The sequence below is a fragment of the Hippopotamus amphibius genome, chromosome X (genome assembly GCF_030028045.1).
Source record: "Hippopotamus amphibius kiboko isolate mHipAmp2 chromosome X, mHipAmp2.hap2, whole genome shotgun sequence".
In the NCBI taxonomy this organism is placed as follows: Eukaryota; Metazoa; Chordata; class Mammalia; order Artiodactyla; family Hippopotamidae; genus Hippopotamus; species Hippopotamus amphibius.
The window spans coordinates 9,748,235-9,768,142 of record NC_080203.1 but is presented as its reverse complement, the minus strand read 5'-3'; positions in this window follow the sequence as shown (position 1 = coordinate 9,768,142).

Genomic DNA, 19,908 nt, shown 5'->3' with positions numbered 1-19,908 from the left:
CCCTGTCAGGTCACTCCCCACTTTTGGTCCAGGTATTAGCTTCCCTCTCCTCAAGTCCAGCATGATTCCTTGAAGGATCTTAACTAGGAAGAGGGGAGGGGAGTAGTAAGGAAAGTCCAGCCCCTGGACCTCAACCATATCAAACTTGGTACTCTTTTTTCTTTTGAGCCCTTAACACATCAATAACTTTACTTTTTAAAATCAAAGTATAGTTGACTTACAATATTATATTCATTTCAGATGTACAGCATACTGATTCAATATTTTTATAGATTATACTCCACAAAGTTGCTACAAAATAATGGCTATATTTCCCTGTACTGTACAATATATCCTTGTTTCTTATTTATTTTATACATAGTAGTTTGTATGTCTTAATCCCATACCTCTTCCTCGTCCCTCGTCCCTCCCCCCTTCCCCTTCCCCATTGGTAACCACTAGTCTGTTCTCTATATCTGTGAGTCTATTTGTGAGAATGAAATTCTGCCATTTGCAACAATGTGAATGGACCTAGAGAGTATTATGCTTAATGAAATAAGTCAGACAGAGAAAGACATATACTCTATGGTGCTCCTTTTTCTAACAAATATTTTGTTATGCTCATTTTACTGTACTGAAAAGAAAGTCACAATAATCAAATCTACATTCTCACATAATTAAGGTAAAGAGTAAAATATAATGCCAGCACTGTATCATAAAGGGGAAACTAAATCAAAGAAATTAATAATGAGTTAAAATTTGCTAGGATAAGTAATGATGGTCTGGACAAATTTATATATGGTAAGAGAAAGAGCAGAAACAACCTTTATGGTAATGGGGATAATACGCCAAACAAATTACACGCTTCAAGATAAGAAAAGAAGTGAGAATGTTATTCTCACAAATGAGGTGGTCCCCAATTTTAAGGGTTATGAGATGGTACATCCCTACAGGGTATAATGAAGTATCATGAAAATCATGTCTTCTAATTTGAAATCCTATCATATTCCAATGTCTACGTTGTAGTCTCTAATACATAAAGAGACCTTGGAGGGCACGTCTTTCAATAGACAAAGGGGGTATAGAGGAAATATTTTAAAAGGAAGCTAATAAAGGAAGCTTTAGAAAGGTATGATAGACCTCGGGGGGACAGGATCAGAATAAGTTCGAAAAGCAACAGGTAACCCCAAAAAATTAACTAAAATTTTCTACATGAAATGTTTACAACTAAGATGTTTAATTGGTATAATTATTGTATTGCAATGATAGTAATAATGATATACCTGAAACAAATTTTATTGATGAAATTCAATGAGATCAATGCAATCAATACATCAACTAATTTAATAATATTTACTCTAATATCCATTGAAAGGATCTCAAAGTAAAAATTTCCTTTTACTGATTTGCATACAGTAGGTGTAAGTGCAAGTACAGGTATCGCAAATACATCTAGCAGATTTCATATTAGTGTCTTAACTTGTGATGTGGTGAAGTGTGTTGGAGCTTGACAAAGTTCCGAACAAAACTAAAGGCAGGTTCCCCTTATTTTATATGGAATTTTGCATCTCCTCGAGATTTTAATGGTTATTAAAATACACAGCAAATATTTTAGGTTTCTATGTAGAATTGAGTTTGCCCCCAAACTCTCATAGATATAAACAGTTTTTACACCCACAATACTGTCTAGTGGGACAATCCAAAATAGTGCAGAAAATGGCATTAGTCGTCTTTTTGCAAAGACTTTTCCGACACTGCAGAACATCTAGGCTGCCTGGCTACTACTCACTGAATTCAGTCCCTAAGCTTTGTGACAACCAAAAAACACTCCAACCCACTTCCATAGTGCCTGGGGGCAGGGCACACAGTGAGGTACTACTCCAGCTTAGAATCAGTGGCCTATATCTTAGAACACAAGGCTTAAGTCGGGGGTGGGGAGTAATACCTTTCGATTTTTTGAAATTCCTACAGCAAGAACTAGACAAAAATTAGTATGTAAACAGACCACACGTTATCTCATTATACAGGTTATAGAAATAATGAAAGGAACAGTGGAAATGCCTAGACTTTATGTCAAGTTTAGCATATCCAGAAAGAACTGAACCTCCTTCTCTATTCCACCTTATCTACCCATTCCCATATTCACACTGTAGCCTCTGTTATTACCTGAAAATATGCTGCTACTGAAAGCATTGATTCAAATATATCATTCTTGAACACTAACTCTTCAAGCTGGCTTAAAGCATCCCAATTGTGAGTGTTAAATTAGCCCCCACTTCTTCTGACATTCAGGCCATCAACTTCTCTACTTTCTACCTATTGATCAGCCCTTGACTTTCTTCACTGCCCTCTTTATCCAGCTTAGATTCCACATTCTACCACGTCCGTAATACCATTGTCATTATCCTTATCTCCCTCAACCATCTGTCTATGAGGTTATCTTGTCTCTTCCTTCACAAAGGAGATAAATACAAAAAGTCCCTCAGTCTTTGCCTATCAAATGTTAGAAATCTCCCTATATCTGCATTAGTTCTTTCCTCCTTCCTTTCTTGCTATAGTAGAGAGCCTCTTCTTCAATTAAATAAATGCATTTAAAATGCCCTCCAAATGTGTTTCCTCTGCTCCTTGTCTGTACTTTTTCATGTCTATTCACTCCTTAACCCATTCCAATCTGTCTCTCATTCCTCCTGCTCCACTTAAATCATTTCTGTCCAGATCACCAATGTTCAGCCAGTAAGCTCTGGCTACACCATTTACTTTGAGTGAATTAGTAAACCTCCAAGCTTTAGCTTTTTCATCAATAAAATTAAAATAATAATATCTATCTATTAGAATTGTTGGGGATATTGAATGTTATAATATAAATGGAATTCTTAGAAAAATGCCTGAAATGGAGTATAAAAACTCCATAAATGTTATCTATTGCTAGTAGTAGTAGTAGTAGTACTAGCAGTAGTAGTACTAGTAGCAGCAGCAGCAGCAGGAGCAGAAATCATATTAATAAACCCAATAAACAACCCTTAATCCTCCTGCTATATGACTTCTCAGCCCCTTTGACTCAGTTAACCATGCAAAATACTAGCTTCCTGCTTTATTGATTTATAGGAATGGCTTCATAATGCTGCTATATTTTCCTTTTAGCCCAAATGATACATGCTTGCTTTGCCAGATACGTTTCTTCTACTGCAGTATCTGTGATCTCCGAACACCGTGGCAATGTAGAGCGTTTCTTAAACTTCCCTTTGCAAAACTGCACTTCTTATTTGGGGCTTTCTGGAAACTGGATACTGAGCAGTGCCATGATATTTTTTGTTTAACTTTGTTATACTCTGCATTCCCAGCTCACCTTGAGCAGCTCAGACTGTAGGGTTTAATCATTTGGTACAAAAGACATGTGAGCTGTACATGATATATTGCAAGCACCTTAAGGGTAGGAACTGTGACTCATTCATCTGTATACCCCATGGCATGGGACAGAGTGCATGACGTATACCAAGGCCCAAAGAAATGTGCTTTGAATCAAACTTGAGAGAGAGAGCAGACTGAATACTCAACTTGACATTCACTAACATACTTTTCATGCTTAAGATTTAAACTTACCTTTAGAAGGCCTACTCTTGCTGATTAAGCATCCTATTTGCTAAAATGCTGTCTTTCCTTTTCTTGGTAGCTAACATTGAAAGTGTTTTCTATCAGTCCTCTTTATAGAGCATCTGTCCACTGAAATAATTAGTATACTCATCAGTCTTGTTTAGATGTTGCCATCCCTGGTTGGCAATTTCTGTTTTAGGGCATCAACAAAAGGCCTCACATGCCATGACAGATTAAATGGATGTCGGGTTAGAAATTCTAAGATACATCAAGTTCAGGCAATGGGATAAAGGAATATATTTTTCCTTTGAGTCAGAAAGAGGCACCACCGAAACCAGCAAACCTCCTACTGCCTGAGATCTCCACATACAGCCCTTAATTTGTCTCTACAGAGGACTTATACACTGGAAACAGACAGCTAGATATCTGAAACTTAAAATAATGCCAACAGGTTTTGTGTTCCTGTTCTCAGGCTCGGTGCAGCCATTGGTCTAGGCCAGTGTGTGTGTGTGTGTGTGTACATATAAATGTAGGTGTGCACAGAAAAAAACCATTGTTTCAAATGAAATATTACATGAAACTCCAATAATATAAACCAGATAAAATGGAGTTGGCCTTACTGAAACCCAGCAAGTGACCTAGAGTCCCATAAGCTCAGCCTTCTCTTGATCCACCCCACAGTGACCGCTGAAGCATCTTCACAGAAGTCAAGGGTTCTGGAGACAGAGTTTGAAAGCTATGGACCTTAGAGGGTGGATTTTGAGAAGTCCGAGGTAGAAATTTTTCATTGGACTCCAACAATGAAAGCACCAAGGAATTCAGAATACAACAATGCAAGTTGCCCCATTTATTTATGGCATCCTCTCTCGCCATAACGTAAGGTGTTTGAGATACTGACAAAGATATTATTGAAATTGATTAGTTATGAAACCAAGCTGTTTAAAAGGGAAGTGAAGAAAGGGAAAGATTAGTTGACTGGGGGAAAAGAGAAAGGTAAGTGGCTTGGATGTTTTAAAGAGGTAAAATAACAGTCATGTTAGGAGTAGTTAAACTATAAAGTTGGAATGAGAGGTGGTTGTGGTAATAGAATTTAGGGTACTAGAATTACAAGAGATTTTGGAGGTAGAACGGTTATGGATGATGATAAGGTCCAGAACGTAGTTGTGTGGAGGGCTAACTGAGGAGGAAGAAGATCATCAGAACTAGGAGGCCTGCATATTTGAATGGGTCACATCCATGTAAGCATTGATGTCATCCTAGGATGATTGGAACTTAGACTGGAGACTGTGAATCAGGTGCCAAAGTCTTAGATAAATGATTAGAGTAGTTGGCAGTGATATGGAGAGGGAAAGGTTTTTAGAGCTAGATGATAGGGCTTTCACAACAGCAAAAGAATTTACAGCATAAAGGACTAATATTCTAGAACAGGCCACAGACAACAATGGTGACACTACTGTTACTTCCAGGTCCACCACTTGAGCAGTGACATAGCAAGGGTAATTGAGGTTCACGTGGCACTGTAATCTCTATGCGCCTTCTCTCCCGATTCAAAAATTTAATTGATTTTAACTGAGTACAAAATGGTAAGAAAAATTATTTGACCTATGTCTTTTTGGCATCCCCATTAACTATATCTGGGAACATATAGTGTTCCCTTCATTCTGCCTCTTCCTTTGAGAGGGCCCCAAAGAAAGCAGAATCCTTAGGAGAGCTAGTTTTCAGTTAAGACAAGGAAGTGGAGGAGATGCTCAGAAAGAAGTTGAAGCTCCAGCTAATCCATTGTAGAAAAGCAACTATCTGGACATTATCTTTTACTGTCAGTAAACACCCACATCCACTAAAGCACCAAGTACTTTGAAATTTATTTCTTAAATATTGCTTTAAATAGTATCCTTCAACACCCCTACTGCTAATATCCTTCTCCAACCCACCATCCTCTCTCACCTGGTCTATTGCAATAGGCTTCTCACTAAGTTCTGTGTTTCCATTCTAGTTCACCTGCAATCCACTTTCCATTCTGAAGCCTGACTGATCCTTCGAAGACAAAAGTCAGTCCATACTGCTCCTCTCTTCCCAAAGAGTTCAGGACACAGGCCCTTGCCCCAGTATGCCTCCCACCTACACATACTCATCTCATAACCCAACTGTAATGGACTACTTGCCCAAATATGTCATACCTCCCTTATACTTGTGTTCACATTCCTTTCTGCTTTGAATGCCTCTCTACAGTCCTTGCCTTCTGTGCTTGGCCACCTCATGCTTTACTTAAGGTTTCAGCCATGGGTAGTACTCCTTCAGGGCCAGTCAGGTCTTCCCTGACATCCCCAACCCAAAGGCCAAATTAGAAGTTCTCATCCTCTGTGCATTGATGGAACCATGTGATTCCCTCCACCACAGCACTTGTCAAAATGTATAAAGATTATCTATTTACTTGTCCATCTTTCAAACAAGAATGATGCTTTCCAAATAACAGGCACTCAGTGTTGATTGATTAATATAAATGCACTGCAAGATACACTTTGGGCAATTGTGGGAGATAATAAGTCATCTCAGCTTCTTCTGAAGCAATTATGTGGATTTTGAATGTAGGAATGGGCTTGGAGAGAAAAATCTACCAGTTTAAGACTCTAGTGGAAACTAACCACGCTTTCCCCCCCAGAAGTGGAACACTATGTAGTTGTTGTCTTGCTGTGTCCTTTGGAGGCAGTGGGCTTTTCCAATAGAGGATTATCCAACCTTTGCATTGCACCTGAGTACTATTTGTTTCTCTCTCATACGATATCTTTCCTTGACTGTCTGCAAATTACAGCTACTAACAACATAGTCTATCATATGGCTGTTAATGGCTATTAACAAAATGTAATTTTCATAAGATGATAAGAGGGGCTTATCAAACTTACTGTGCTACAGCAGTATAAGGTCAGCGTTTATAAAGAATATTCTGAGGAATACATACACACTTTTTTTTTCCCAGAAATAAGGTTAGGTAAAAAAGCCATTGGTACATTTCAAAATGCCACTTATTTTAATGTTTTACCTTTTTTTAATTGAAACTAAACTTAGGTGTTCAGGGAAGTTACAAAAATAGTATAGAGTTCCTTTACATCCCTCGCTGAGATTTGCCCAATGTTGACCTCTCACATATACATAGTACAATAATCAAAACTAAGAAATTACCACTGTTTAATTTTGAAATTATATTGTGAATTAGCTATCTCATAATATGAAGCTTTTATTTTATTTTTTAAATTTTATTTATTGATGGGAGGGCAAAGTTTTGCAGCTCTCGTTGAAATAAGAGGGCACTGAAGTAGATGACTCTGTAGGAAATTCAGTCCTCTGTGAACAGAGTTGAGGCCCCACTTCCAAACTTATTCTATGAGACCAGCATTATCCTGATACCAAAACCAGATAAAGACATTAAAAAAGAGAAAATTACAGGTCAGTAACCCTGATGAACATAGATGCAAAAATCCTCAACAAAATATTAACAAACTGAATTCAACAATACACTGAAAGTATCATACACCATGATCAAGTAGGATTTATCCCAAGAATGCAAGAATAGTTCAATATCCACAAATCAATCAACATGACACATTAACAAATTGAAGAATATAAATCATATGATCATCTCAATAGATGCAACAAAAGCAAAAATAAACAAATGGGACTACATGAAACTAAAAAGCTTATGCAAAGTGAAGGAAGCCATCAACAAAATGAAAGGTTACCTATAGAATGGGAGAAAGTATTTGCAAATCCTATATCTGATAAGGGACTGTATCTAAAATATATAAAGAACTCATACAACTCAATAGCAAGAAAACCAAACAATCCCATTAAAAAATGGGCAGAGGACCTGAATAGATATTTTTCCAAAGAAGACATACAGGTACATGCAAAGGTGTTCAACATCACTCATCATCAGGGAAATGCAAATCAAAACCATGAGATACCACATCACATCTGCCACAATGGCTATCATTGAAAAGACAACAAACATATGTTGGCAAGGATGTAGATAAAAGGGAACCCTCATGCACTCTTGGTGGGAATGTAAATTGGTGCAGCCACTATGGAAAACAGTATGGAGGGTCCTCAAAAAATTGAAAATAGAACTACATACAATCCAGCAATTCTACTTCTAGATATCTATCCAAAGAAAATGAGAACACTAATTCAAAAAGATATGTGCATCTCTATGTTCATTGCAGCATTATTTATGATAGTCAAGATATGGATGTAACCTAAATGCCCATCAGTAGATGAATGGATAAAGAATGTGTGGTATATATACACAACTATAAAAAAAGACTGAAATCTTGCCATTTGTGACAACATGGATGCACCTAGAGGGTATTACACTAAGTGAAATAACTCAGAGAAAGACAAATGTTGTGTGATTTCACTTATGTGTGGGATCTACAAAAACAAAACCAAAGAACAAAAAAAACAGAAACAGACTCACAGATACAGAGAGCAAACTGGAAGCCTCCAGAGGGGATGGTTGGGAGGGGGGTGTGAAATAGATAAAGGGGACTAAGAAATACAAAAAACTCCCAGCTATAAAATAAATAAGCCACGGGGATGCATTGTACAGCATAGGGAATATAGTCAATAATATTGCAATAATTGTGTATGGTTAGTAGACTTAGCATGGCAATCAATTCATAAGGTACTTAAATGTCAAATCACTATGTTGTACACCTGAAACTAATATAATATTGTATGTTCACCATATTTCAATTTTAAAAAAAGAAAAAGAAAGAAAAAATAAGAGATTTGGACCAAAGAATGCCAGCTGTGACACAGGCAACCTGGGTTCCAGGCTCAACTCTACCATCAATTAACCTTGTGAACCTGTGAGAGTCTCAGAGTTTCTTGAGGCCCCACTGAGCTCATTGACTTCTAAGATCCCTCCCAACTCCAAAGATTAATGGCAGAGTATGATGTAGTTGAAAGAGCAAGATTTAAAGCCAGTGTCACATTAATATTTAAGAAGCCCTGTGCTAGAGTACATTGAACAATGAAGTGAGGAGGTAGCTTGTATATCTAATTGGAACAGAATTGCCAAGGGGAATAATTATATTTATTTTATGCCCCTGCAATACCATACTTAACACTTCTCTGTTATCTTTCCTAGATATTGACTTCTTCTTTGATCTTTGGCTGGTGCAGCAAAAAGAGCCCAGATTTCCAGTTCGGATTCAGATAAAAGGATGTACAGGTCTCAATTTGGAGGGGAAGGGCCAGTGAGGAAATAATCCTTAATGTTTTCAATAAAAGCAAATTAATTTGAAAAAAATGTAAGTATGGGAGAGCTCATAAAAGTAATCACTGATTTGCCCCTCATCTACTTTCATCCTCTAAAACAAATCTAATCTACCAATGCTGTGTGGAAGACCTCCATCCCCACAGGTAGAAGGACAGGAGGATAGATGACCTTAGTTAAAATCCATTCAGTACATAGTGCCGGTGAAGGAGAAGCACGGTGCTGAAAGCAGTAGCATCTAGATGAAGGGAACTAAGTCAGGCAAATAAATAGCACATAATGACAACATTCCATCTGAACAGTTATCTCCCACAACCTGTTGGCAGCCCTCAACACAGAGTGTTTGCAGAAGAGAAGTGTGTTAGTTTGCTATGCCTGCCGTAACGAATGACCACAAAATGGGTGGCTTAAAACAACAGAAATTCATTGCAGTTTTAGAGGCTAGAGGTCTGGAATCAAGGTGTCAGAAGGGCTGTGCTCCCTCCAAAGACTCCAGGGGAGACTCTGTTGCATGCCTTTCTCTTAGTTTCTCATGCTGCCAGCAATCATTCCTTGACTGATAGATGCAATCTCCAGCTCTGTCATTGCATAGCATTCTCCCTGCATATCTCCTCTGCTCTTCTTATAAAGACATCAGTCTTATTGGATTAGGACCCATCCTTATCGATATGACCTCATCTTTTTTTTTAGATTCTCTTAATTTACTTTTTATTTTATATTGGAGTATAGTTTATTTACTGTGTTGTGTTAGTTTCAGGCGTACAGCAAAGTGTCAGTTATATATATATATATATATATACACACATATCCACTCTTTTTCAGATTCTTTTCCCATATAGTTCATTACAGAGTATTGAGTAGAGTTCCCTGTGCTATACAGTAGGTCCTTATTGGTTATCTATTTTATATATAGTATTGCGTATATGTCAATCCCAATCTCCCAATTTATCCCTCCCCCTACCACCTTTCCCCTTTGGTAACCTTAAGTTTGTTTTCTAAGGAGTATGACCTCATCTTAACTTGATTATACCTATAAAGCCCTATTTCCAAATAAGGTCACATTCACAGGTACTGGGGATTAGGACTTCAACATATCTTTTTAGGGGACAGGATTCAACTCACAACAAGAAGATTCCAAAATTTTTTGAGTATGAGAACATTATCAATGCCCGCCTCTTCAGTGATACTGACTTCTACATGAGAGGATTTGTAATCTTATTGTTTTTTGATTGGGAAACAAATACATTGATTTTTATAAACTTCTAAGTTCAGTAATGCTTTCAAGTACATGTGTATTTTATCATCTTTAAATTAATAACAACATCTATATACATTTGGAAAGCAGTCATATACGGGGATACAAGACAGTCTGATGGACATCAGACCTGATGGTCTGAAAGTTAAGGACTTTGAGTCTTGACTCAGCTCTAAAGGTGCCATGTGACCAAAAGAAGTTTCCTAAATTGCTTCTCTGTAGGTCTTAGTTTCATCTATGCCTAAAAGGGAGCTAGATTGGTTGACCTTTACAATTTCATCTTGGATATTCTAAGTTTGTACGAGAATAAACATTTTAGGCAAGAACACTTCAGAAGTTGTGGTCTTGCCAGGCAAGTTCATGTCCAATTTCACAATCAAACTCCACCCCTGCTGAGATGATGTGTCAGCTTTCGGTATTTGGCAATACTCCCACAGTGCAATTTAAAGATAACCCAATCAGGTAAATAGTTCAGGGCAGTAAATGCTTCATATTTCTTTTTTTTTTTTTTTTATTAATGCTTCATATTTCTTTAAAGTTGTTCAACTGAAAAGTTACAAACTCAGTTTGTCTGTAATTGATTTGTCAATTAACAAGGCCAGGACCTGGCAAGGGACAAACACTTCATGAATCCTCAGCTTATTGCTGTGTCTATGGTCAAAGTCCTACAACTAACTGCTGCTTCAACTAAAAGCTTCCTGAGTAATACCAGGAATAGACACTAGTAAAATGGGCCTTTTTTTTTTTTTTTTTTTCATTTCGACAAGTTGTTACAATTGTATGTTTTGGCATTTTTCACCAGAAATTTAGGCTCATCCACAATTGTCAGATTCTGAGTGCTCTAATGCAAACAGATGGTATCCTTCAATGATCACCTTTATTGCATAAAACCGTTGAGAAGGCTACTAAGAGGATCAATAACTATGTGTACACTCTTTTCCCAAGGCCCTGCTGGTACTGGAAAAAAAATATCCCTGTCAAGATTCCTGGGATCATCTTTGAGTCCGTCTTCTCCCCTTTCCATGTCCTATCTAATCAATCACCAGTGCCAACAGATTCTATCTCTTAAGTACTTCTGTAATGTTTCTCTAATTTGCCCACTCTTGTGCATCCCCATGGCCACCATTAAGTTTAGACCATGATCATTTCTCATCTAGATTAATGCAAGGTACTGAGACTCCTATTTGATGTCCTTGATATTCCTTGTGACCCCCGCCATCGCCACCTAGGATCCATTCTTAATGCGGCAACCAGAATCATCTTCCTAAAGAGAAAAATCTGATGGTGCCATCCCTGTTCTGTGGTTTTTTCATTGCCCTTAGAATAAAAAATGAGTTCCCTACCATGCACACAATACTCTATACGATCTGACTCCCACCTCCCTCTTAGCTTCATTTTCTGACCCTCCTCCATTCCCTTTGTAACACTCAATATTCCAGTCCCAATCCGCTTCTTATAAACTCCCCAGTAGACCCTTTCCTCTCTTGACCCTAGGCTTATGCTCATGATTTTTGCTCTGCCCAGAATGCCCTCCTTTCTTTTTCCCCTTCTTTACTTAGTTCCTAATCACCCTCAAAGACTATATTAAGGCATTATTTCTTCTTGACAGTCTTTCCTGAACTGCCCATCCCTCCAACATGCCCCCTCTCCCCACACATTGAGATGATCCCTATCATGGCATTTAGAGCCCAGTATAAGTAGGACTCTGTCACTGTCACTCTCTTCAATCCCTTTCTGCTCCTACTGAAAAGGAAAGAATACTAACCAGAATAAGTCCGTTTCAACAATACCTGTCTGGCCATGTTTACTGTTGGGTGGGGTCAGTGTGCACTGAAAGGTCATACCCATGTACATGTGCATAGCTCCTTCTTCTGCTTCCTGCCTACTTGAAACAGCTTGAGTCAATGAACAGGCCTCCACCTGGATTTTTTTCTGATACTTCCTTCACACCATATAAGAATAAGATGGAGAGAAGGCTGGGAACAAGCTCCTGTTCCCTCTCTCTTCTTCTAGTTGATTTGGTCTCTACTGGACTGGTATCTTCACAACCATCATTTTGCCTTTATTTTTCTACACTTAGGTTAGCCAGAAAGTCAAGAGGTAGCTGGAGTCAAGCAAATTCCTTCCACAGATGGAAGAAGTTTCTGGCAAGGTCTTTTCCCTATAGAGTTCGTCTTTTTATAGAGAAAGCCCTGGGATTATTTCACAATGATTACTCTTCCCCTCTCCCTGCCAGATCCAGGAGGGCATCTTTCTTGGCTCTTCTGTGTGATAACCTGGGGTGGGGCTCCCCCCAAAAGAGTGAGGTCCTAGCAATGACTGCTGTCCCATGAGTTTCTCACTCTCAAGCTAGTCCACTAGCAGCCTCCAACAATTTGTCAAAATTCTCATTTAAGTCTGAGAAACTGGCACAGCCAAGAGGTGCCTAAGTAGGCATGACCAGTAAATATAATTTGCCATTCTAAATGGAATCCTGGACTATAAAAAGAATCTTAGGGGAAAACTGCAGAAATCTGAATCAAGCATGGACTTTAGTTAATAATAATAATGTATTCATATTGGTTCATTAGTTGTAACAAATGTACCATATAAATATGATATTAATAATAGGAGAAATTGGATATAGACTTCATGGGAAGTCTCTGTACTATCTTTTCAATTTTTGTGTAAATCTAAAACTCTTCTAAAAAATAAAATTTATTTTTTCATAAAGTAGAGCAGGGTAAGAGTCACTGGGGCATGGGGGAGGGGGTGGATGACAGTAGTAAATGGTGTGACCAGAATAGACGTTGTTTGATCACAGGTTTAAAGGCAGTGTGGTAGTCCGAATTCTAAGATACCCCCGCTGCTACTCCCATCTCCTCCTCTTGAGTGTGGTCAGAGCCTGTGAACATGATGGATGTCACTCCTCTGATTAGGTTATATTATGTGGAAAAGGTGGAGGGACTTCTGCAGATGTAATTAAGGTTCCTGATCAGCCTGACTATGAGGTAATTAAAAGGACATCACCCTTGGTGGACCTGATCTAATCAGGGGAGCCCTTTAAAAAAGCATCTAAAAGCCAGAGACTTGAAGTAGCAGAGACTCTATGTCTCAGTTACTGGCTTTGAAGAAGCAAACTGCCATGTATTCTACAACTAGAAGGAAATAAATTATGCCCGTGACCCGAAGGGGCTTGGAAGTCAACCCTTCTGTATGCGAGCCTCCAAATAAGAGTACAGCCCAGGCAACACCTTGGCTGCATCCTTGCGAGACCCTTAGCAGAGAACACAGCTAAGCAGGGTCCAGATTTCTGACTCCCTGAGGCTGTGGAATAATGAATAGGTGTTGTTCAAGTCACTGGATTGGCAGTAATTTGTTACCCAGCAGTAGGTGACTAATACAGGAGTTGAGAGAGGTGGTCATGCAGCTACCTAGAGAGAAAAGTAGGAAAATAACGTAAGAGCAAAAGAGTGACATGACCTGACATAGACTTTACCGGGGTCACTGTGGCCGCTGTGTTGAGAACAGATTGAAGGGAGCAAGGGCAGTTGAGCAGGAAGATGAGTTGGCAGGCTGTCACAGTCATCCAACTGAGAGATGAGTAGTGGTGGGTGGCGGGGGGTGGGCTGTGAGGACAAAGGGTCAGATTATGGACTTGTTTTGAAGGTAGAGCCAATAGAATTTCCTGACTGTTTGAAAGTGGGGTGTAAGAGGAAGGAAAGAGTCAAGGATGGCTCCAAGGTTTTTGAGTAGTAACAAAAGAATGGAGTTGACACTTACTGAGATGGAGAATCAACTGAACCTGGGGCTGGAGTGCACCTCCCCCCGCCCCCCTCCGGAACACACACCACTTTCCTCCTGTGGGTTGTGACCTAATTCAGGGAGATAACTTTTAAAGTGAAAGTGCCCCGCACAAATATAATCATTTTATATACACACACTCACACACATATATATATTAAAAAGAATACTGGATAATATTTACTGAGCACCTTCTATATGCCATGCACTATTCTAAATGTTTTATTTTTTGTTTTTTTAAGATTTATTTTATTACTTATGTATTTATTTATTTATTTATTTTTGGTTGCATTGGGTCTTCATTGCTGCCCATGGGCTTTCTCTAGTTGTGGTGAGTGGGGGCTACTCTTCATCTCTTGTTGTGGAGCACAGGCTTTGGCACGCGGGCTTCAGTAGTTGCGGTGTGTGAGCTCAGTAGTTGTTGCTCAAAGTCTCTAGAGAGCAGGCTCAGTAGCTGTGGCACATGGGCTTAGTTGCTCCGAGGCATGTGGGATCTTCCCAGCCCAGAGATCAAACCTGTGTCCCCTGCATTGGCAAGCGGATTCTTAACCACTGTGCCACCAGGGAAGCCCCCTGTAAATGTCTTATGTATCTCATTTTGTTCTCATAATAATCCTACGTAGAGATACTATTAACTCTCATATTTGAAAGATGAAGATACTGAGGCTAAGAGAGGTTACACTTGCCTCAGGTTGTGGAGCACATTGGTGAGAAGTTCAGTCTCTAGAATCAGATCAACTGGGTTCCAATCTTAGCTTTAGTATTTACTATCCTTATGATGTTGGACAAACTACTTAACATCTCTGAGTCTCAATCTCCTAATAACACGAACTGAACTGGGTGCTTTTCCATGTGTTAGTTCATCTATTCTTTAAAATGACTCACTGACCTGTTCAATGACCAGGTGTAGACCCTATGGTTAGAGCTGTGCAGCAGTCTGTTCAGGAGTCACTCATCTTTGGGTGTTAGTGCTATGGCTTCCAGGGCGACCAAGAGAATGGGTTGCTGTCAATCTAATTTCTTTACTGTGCTGGTGGAAAGATGTTTGGAGTTCTATGGAATCGCTATTAGCTATTTTGATAGCAATGCTGACTTGAAAGTTGTATTGAATAGAAACAGATATTTTATTAATTAAAACTATTCTTCTCAAGGTTTCTAAAACAGATTGCTATTTAAATTTCTGAAATAATAAGAGCTACAAACTGTTGATTGCTTCCTATGTGCAGGGCACTGTGATAAGTGTTTTTATTTTAAGTGTTCTAACAGATGTAATCCTCACAGTCTTGTTGGGAAAATATTCATATTTTCCTGTTTTATAGATGAGGAAACTGAGATGTATAAAGTTGCCCAGGACCTTTACATGATAGGTATATGATCCATCCAGGTGGACTACAGAGCTGTTGCCTTAACCACCATAACTTCTGAGGTTGACTCCCTACTACAAGCTGCAGGTTGTGGCCAATTCACAATACCTTCCTGTTACGTAAATGGGCTCAGAGATGGCCCCTGTGTATTGGTCTAAAATGGTCCCTGTGTTGTTCATATCTTCACAGTAGGCTAGGACCACTAGCCCAAAGCCCTGTGGCACCAAACTCAAATTCTTACACATCCAATTGCTTTAAATATAGTGCAAATAAACATACTTTTGAATGTTTAGAGCCTACCTACTTTACATACCCTGTGAAACTGCACCTACCATCTGCTAACCAGAGAAGACACACCCTATATCTATCAAAGACCCCAAACCGCTGCTGCCCTTCAGAGCTCTCTGACCCAGAGAGTCCCCACCTTGGGGCTGAGAAACACTCCTAGACACATAAGCCCCCTTCCCAATTCCCCCCTCCTCAGCTTTCCCTTGTCCTCTTCCTCTTCAAGGTGATGGCCCCGTGCTGCTAGCTCTGAAAGGCCTCCTGGGAGGGACCGCTCCTTTCATACAATCGTATCCATGAACTGCCCAATAAAGCTGGTGTGTTACTCCCTCTCATGATCCCATCTCTTCCTTGATCGACTCAAAAGTATCTGAACTCATCACACTTCCCATTAGGACTAATTTATAAGCCTTTATTAATTTACATCTTGTGTTTAACAGTTCTATTTGAGTTTTTTATGATGTAACACATATCATAAAATTCACTCATTTTAAGGGTACAATTCAAAGATTGTTAGTAAATTTTCAGAGTTGTGCAACCATCACCACAACCCAATTTTAGAACATTTCCATCCCTCCAAAAAGAAACGCATGCCCAGTGTGGTCAATACTTGTCCCCACTGCTAGCCCCAGGCAAGCACTAATCTACTTTCTGTCTCTACAGATTTGCCTATATATTTTCTATTACATTTTATTTAGAAAATTATCTGAATTAGCTGATTTTGACCCAAATGACTCAATTTCTGGTAACTATATGTTACTTCAAGCGTGTCTAAATGAGCTTTAAGCAAGTTCATAAAGACAGTCTGTTGTAAGACGTGCACACACGCGCATGCGCACGTGTGTGTGTGTGTGTGTGTGTGTGTGTGTGTGTATCACCTACATAACGCAACTCCCTTAAAAACTACAGCATTTTTGTATCCATTCACTCATCTGAGCCTAACAAAATCTTGAGGAAGGGAAAATTCTGTGTTATAGTGATTAGGATACGGCCTTTGCGATCAGACCGAGCTGGATTCTATTTTACGTTGCGTGGGAACAGAGACTATATGTCCATTATCTTTATCATTATGTCCCCAGTATTCAGCAGAGTGCCTGGCACAGAGTAGACTCTCGGTGAATATTGGGAGGTTTAAAATAAAGAATAAATGAACTCTAACTCACCAGCAAGCTAAACTATGAACTTGGGAAGGTCACTTCCATTCACCGAGGCTCAATTCCATCATCTAAAAAAACGGGACAACATCCACCTCCTAGAGTTGTGGGGATTGACTAAGATGATATATGGTAAGCGTCTGACACATGGATAAAGATGGTGATGCTCAGAAATGTTTAGTGACCTGTCCAATACTGTAGTACAAGTTAGTTTTGAAAGAAGGGCTTAAATCCAGGCTTGCCTGCCTGAAACGCAGTTATAAACAGTCTCACTCACAGAATGCTTCCACAGACAGTTTAAATGAGCACAGATAATTGTGATCATATGCTATACTATTAAAGAAAGGTACACTGATGGTAGTATAAAAAGCTTCTAAAATGTCATTTTTCTTCTCATTAATGGTGGCAGAAAAGCCCCTGAGTGTAAGCCTACGTCATTTCACAACCCATCCTTTATTATAGAAAATGCCCTGCCTTGTCTCTTACTTACCTCCAGCCCACAAAACGGTGTTGGATCACTTTAAATCCTCTTCTCTGCCTGGCAAGGATTGCAAAAAGTGGTCAGGTTAATTGGAACAATTAAGGTGCTCCTGGGGGATAATTACCCCTTTTACTTTCTGTGTGTGAAGAGGAAGGTGGATGGCTGGTCCTGAAAATGGGATCTCTGTGGCACACTGGGAAGGAGAATTAAAACCACAGTGAGATGGAGCTCAGAATGCATTTGCTCTTGTATTTAATATAATTAGTGAATAAAAGAATATGTGGTTTCTTGTATCTTTTTTCCCCAATTTCCACAGCTTAGAGGATGCAGAAAGAGTTGATCTGAACCAAGGGAAAGCCACATCTGGGTCAAGGAGTTCACAGTGGGTTTTCACACATTCCCATCAACCTCACCCTCCTTCCCCACCTGCCACACCACCACACCAAGATTATGGCCAGGCCTTTCCACAGAGCTTGGAGAAACAACAGCCACTGATGAGACACCTTTTTCTTTTTGGACTCCAGCCCTTTTATACAGCAAGATTCTCTTTTTAGAATTTTGCCTGACAAGGTATATTCACCAGCAGGATTCAAGTCCACTGGGGAAAGTCCTCTTGTGCTTTAAAAGTTGTTGTGAACTGCGGTGTCTAGCAAATTGGATTAGGGGGTCTGAAATTGGAAAACACTCTCCTCACCCTCTAACGTGTATAACAAGCACATTATGAAAGTGCCTTGTCTTCAAGTTGAGTGACTTGAGCATGGTGTGATGCGAAGACAATTTAGGTGTCAAAGTGAATGGGCTCCGTTATACAATGGACGCATTTCTTACAACCAGTCAATAATTAATGTTGCAAGTTAGGTGCAAGAACCATGTTGGAACTGGCATCTTTTAAAATGACATCCTGCTGTGTTATCAAGAGGAGAGGAAGCAGAAAAAGTTCGCCAACAGAATCCTGAGGAGATGGCTTACCGGCTCCTGCTACAGTAAGCTAGAATGGCCCATCTACTTCCCCAGTTATGCTAAAATGCTTGAATGTAGACTGTCAAATCATGGAAGTTTTGAAGCAATTTCACCTTTAAGAGTGCTTAAATTTATAGTTAAAAAATAAGAAGCTGGAAAGGTGGCAGAGTATAAATGGCTCTGGAAACAGAGCAAGCATCACCACTACTATGAGAAAGCCACTTCATTCCGTGAACCTCAGTCTTCTCCTCTGTGAATGGAAGTGACCCATCCTCCCTTTGAAGGTTATTATGAGGATTAAATAAGCCCCTGGATGTAAAGCGCCTAGCAGCAGGCCTGCCATAGAGGTGGTGGGTACTAGATGTTTGTTTTCATGTGTCCTTCTAGAAGAGAGGTCATAATTGAAATGAGTTACAAGTGCTTTATACATGTGCACTTTCCTAGAGATAAGGTCTGTAACTTTCAGCCAATGCTCAAAGGTCCAAAATGTTAAGAACCACCACATTAGACTGAGTCTCAAAAGCAGGAAAGCCACTTGTTCATTTCTATACACACAGGGCCATGTTATTTTGAAACATGCATCGTGTCCCTCCTGAAGCCAGATGTAAATTCGTATATTGCAGAGCAGCCTCCTGGCGTGATTATTAAGGAGGGTTGATTTCACATCTGTCATGAATTGTTCTGGGTGCAAACTAGAGCTACAACAGCAACAATAATGATAACAACAACAATAATAATAATAACCCATCTTTACTAAACTCTTTATGTGTTCCAGGATTGGACGAAGTTATTTTATAGCTATTGACTTATTTAATCACCAAACTATCCTATGAGGTAGTTACCATTATTACTATCTCCATTTCTACATGTGAAAAATTGAAGAATAGAGAGATAATAGAATCTTTCTGTTACCAACCAGTAAGTGGTGCAGCGGGGCTGTGATCTAAGCAGTCTGACTCACAGCCTGCCCACGCTATGAAGTAAATAAGCCTGAGAAACATCTCTATCCTGGAGGAGCTTAGCATCACCTTAGTGGGGTATTTGAAATGACATACTCTGGGAAATTTGGACTTGACACCAAGTGCTGTGGCCTTAAGCAAGTCCTTAACATTCTTTAACTCAGTTTATTCATACATTTAAACATTGGTGGGACCGTAAAGTTTTGCAGCCACTTTGGAAAACAGTGTGGCAGTTCCTCAAAAGTTAAACCCAGAGTTGCCCAGCAGTTCCACTCCTGGTTATATACTCAACAGAAATACATCCCACTCAAAAAACGTGTACACTACTCTTTCTAGCAGCATTATTTATGATAGCCAAAAGGGAAAACAACCCAAATGCTCATCAATGTCCATACAACGAAATATTATTCAGCAATACAAAGGGATAAAGTACTGATAGATGTTACAACATGGATGAACCTTGAAAACATTATGCTAATTGAAATAAGCCAGACAGAAAAGACCACCTATTAGCTGATTTCATTTGTAGAAAACTCTAAAAAAGGTAAACTGATCTACAACAACAGAAGGCAGAAGGCAGATACATTGTTGCTTGGGATAGAGCGCGGGAAAGGGGGGACAAAGGGATGAACTATAAGGGAGTATGTGGAATCTTCCATGGGTGATGGATGTTGTTCACTATCTGGATTGTAGTCATAGTTTCATGGGTGTATATATATATTACACCTTATCACACTGTACACTTTAAAATTTACATTTATTATGTGTCTATTATGTCTTAATAAAACTACTCTTTAAAGTGGAGATAATACCACCTACCTC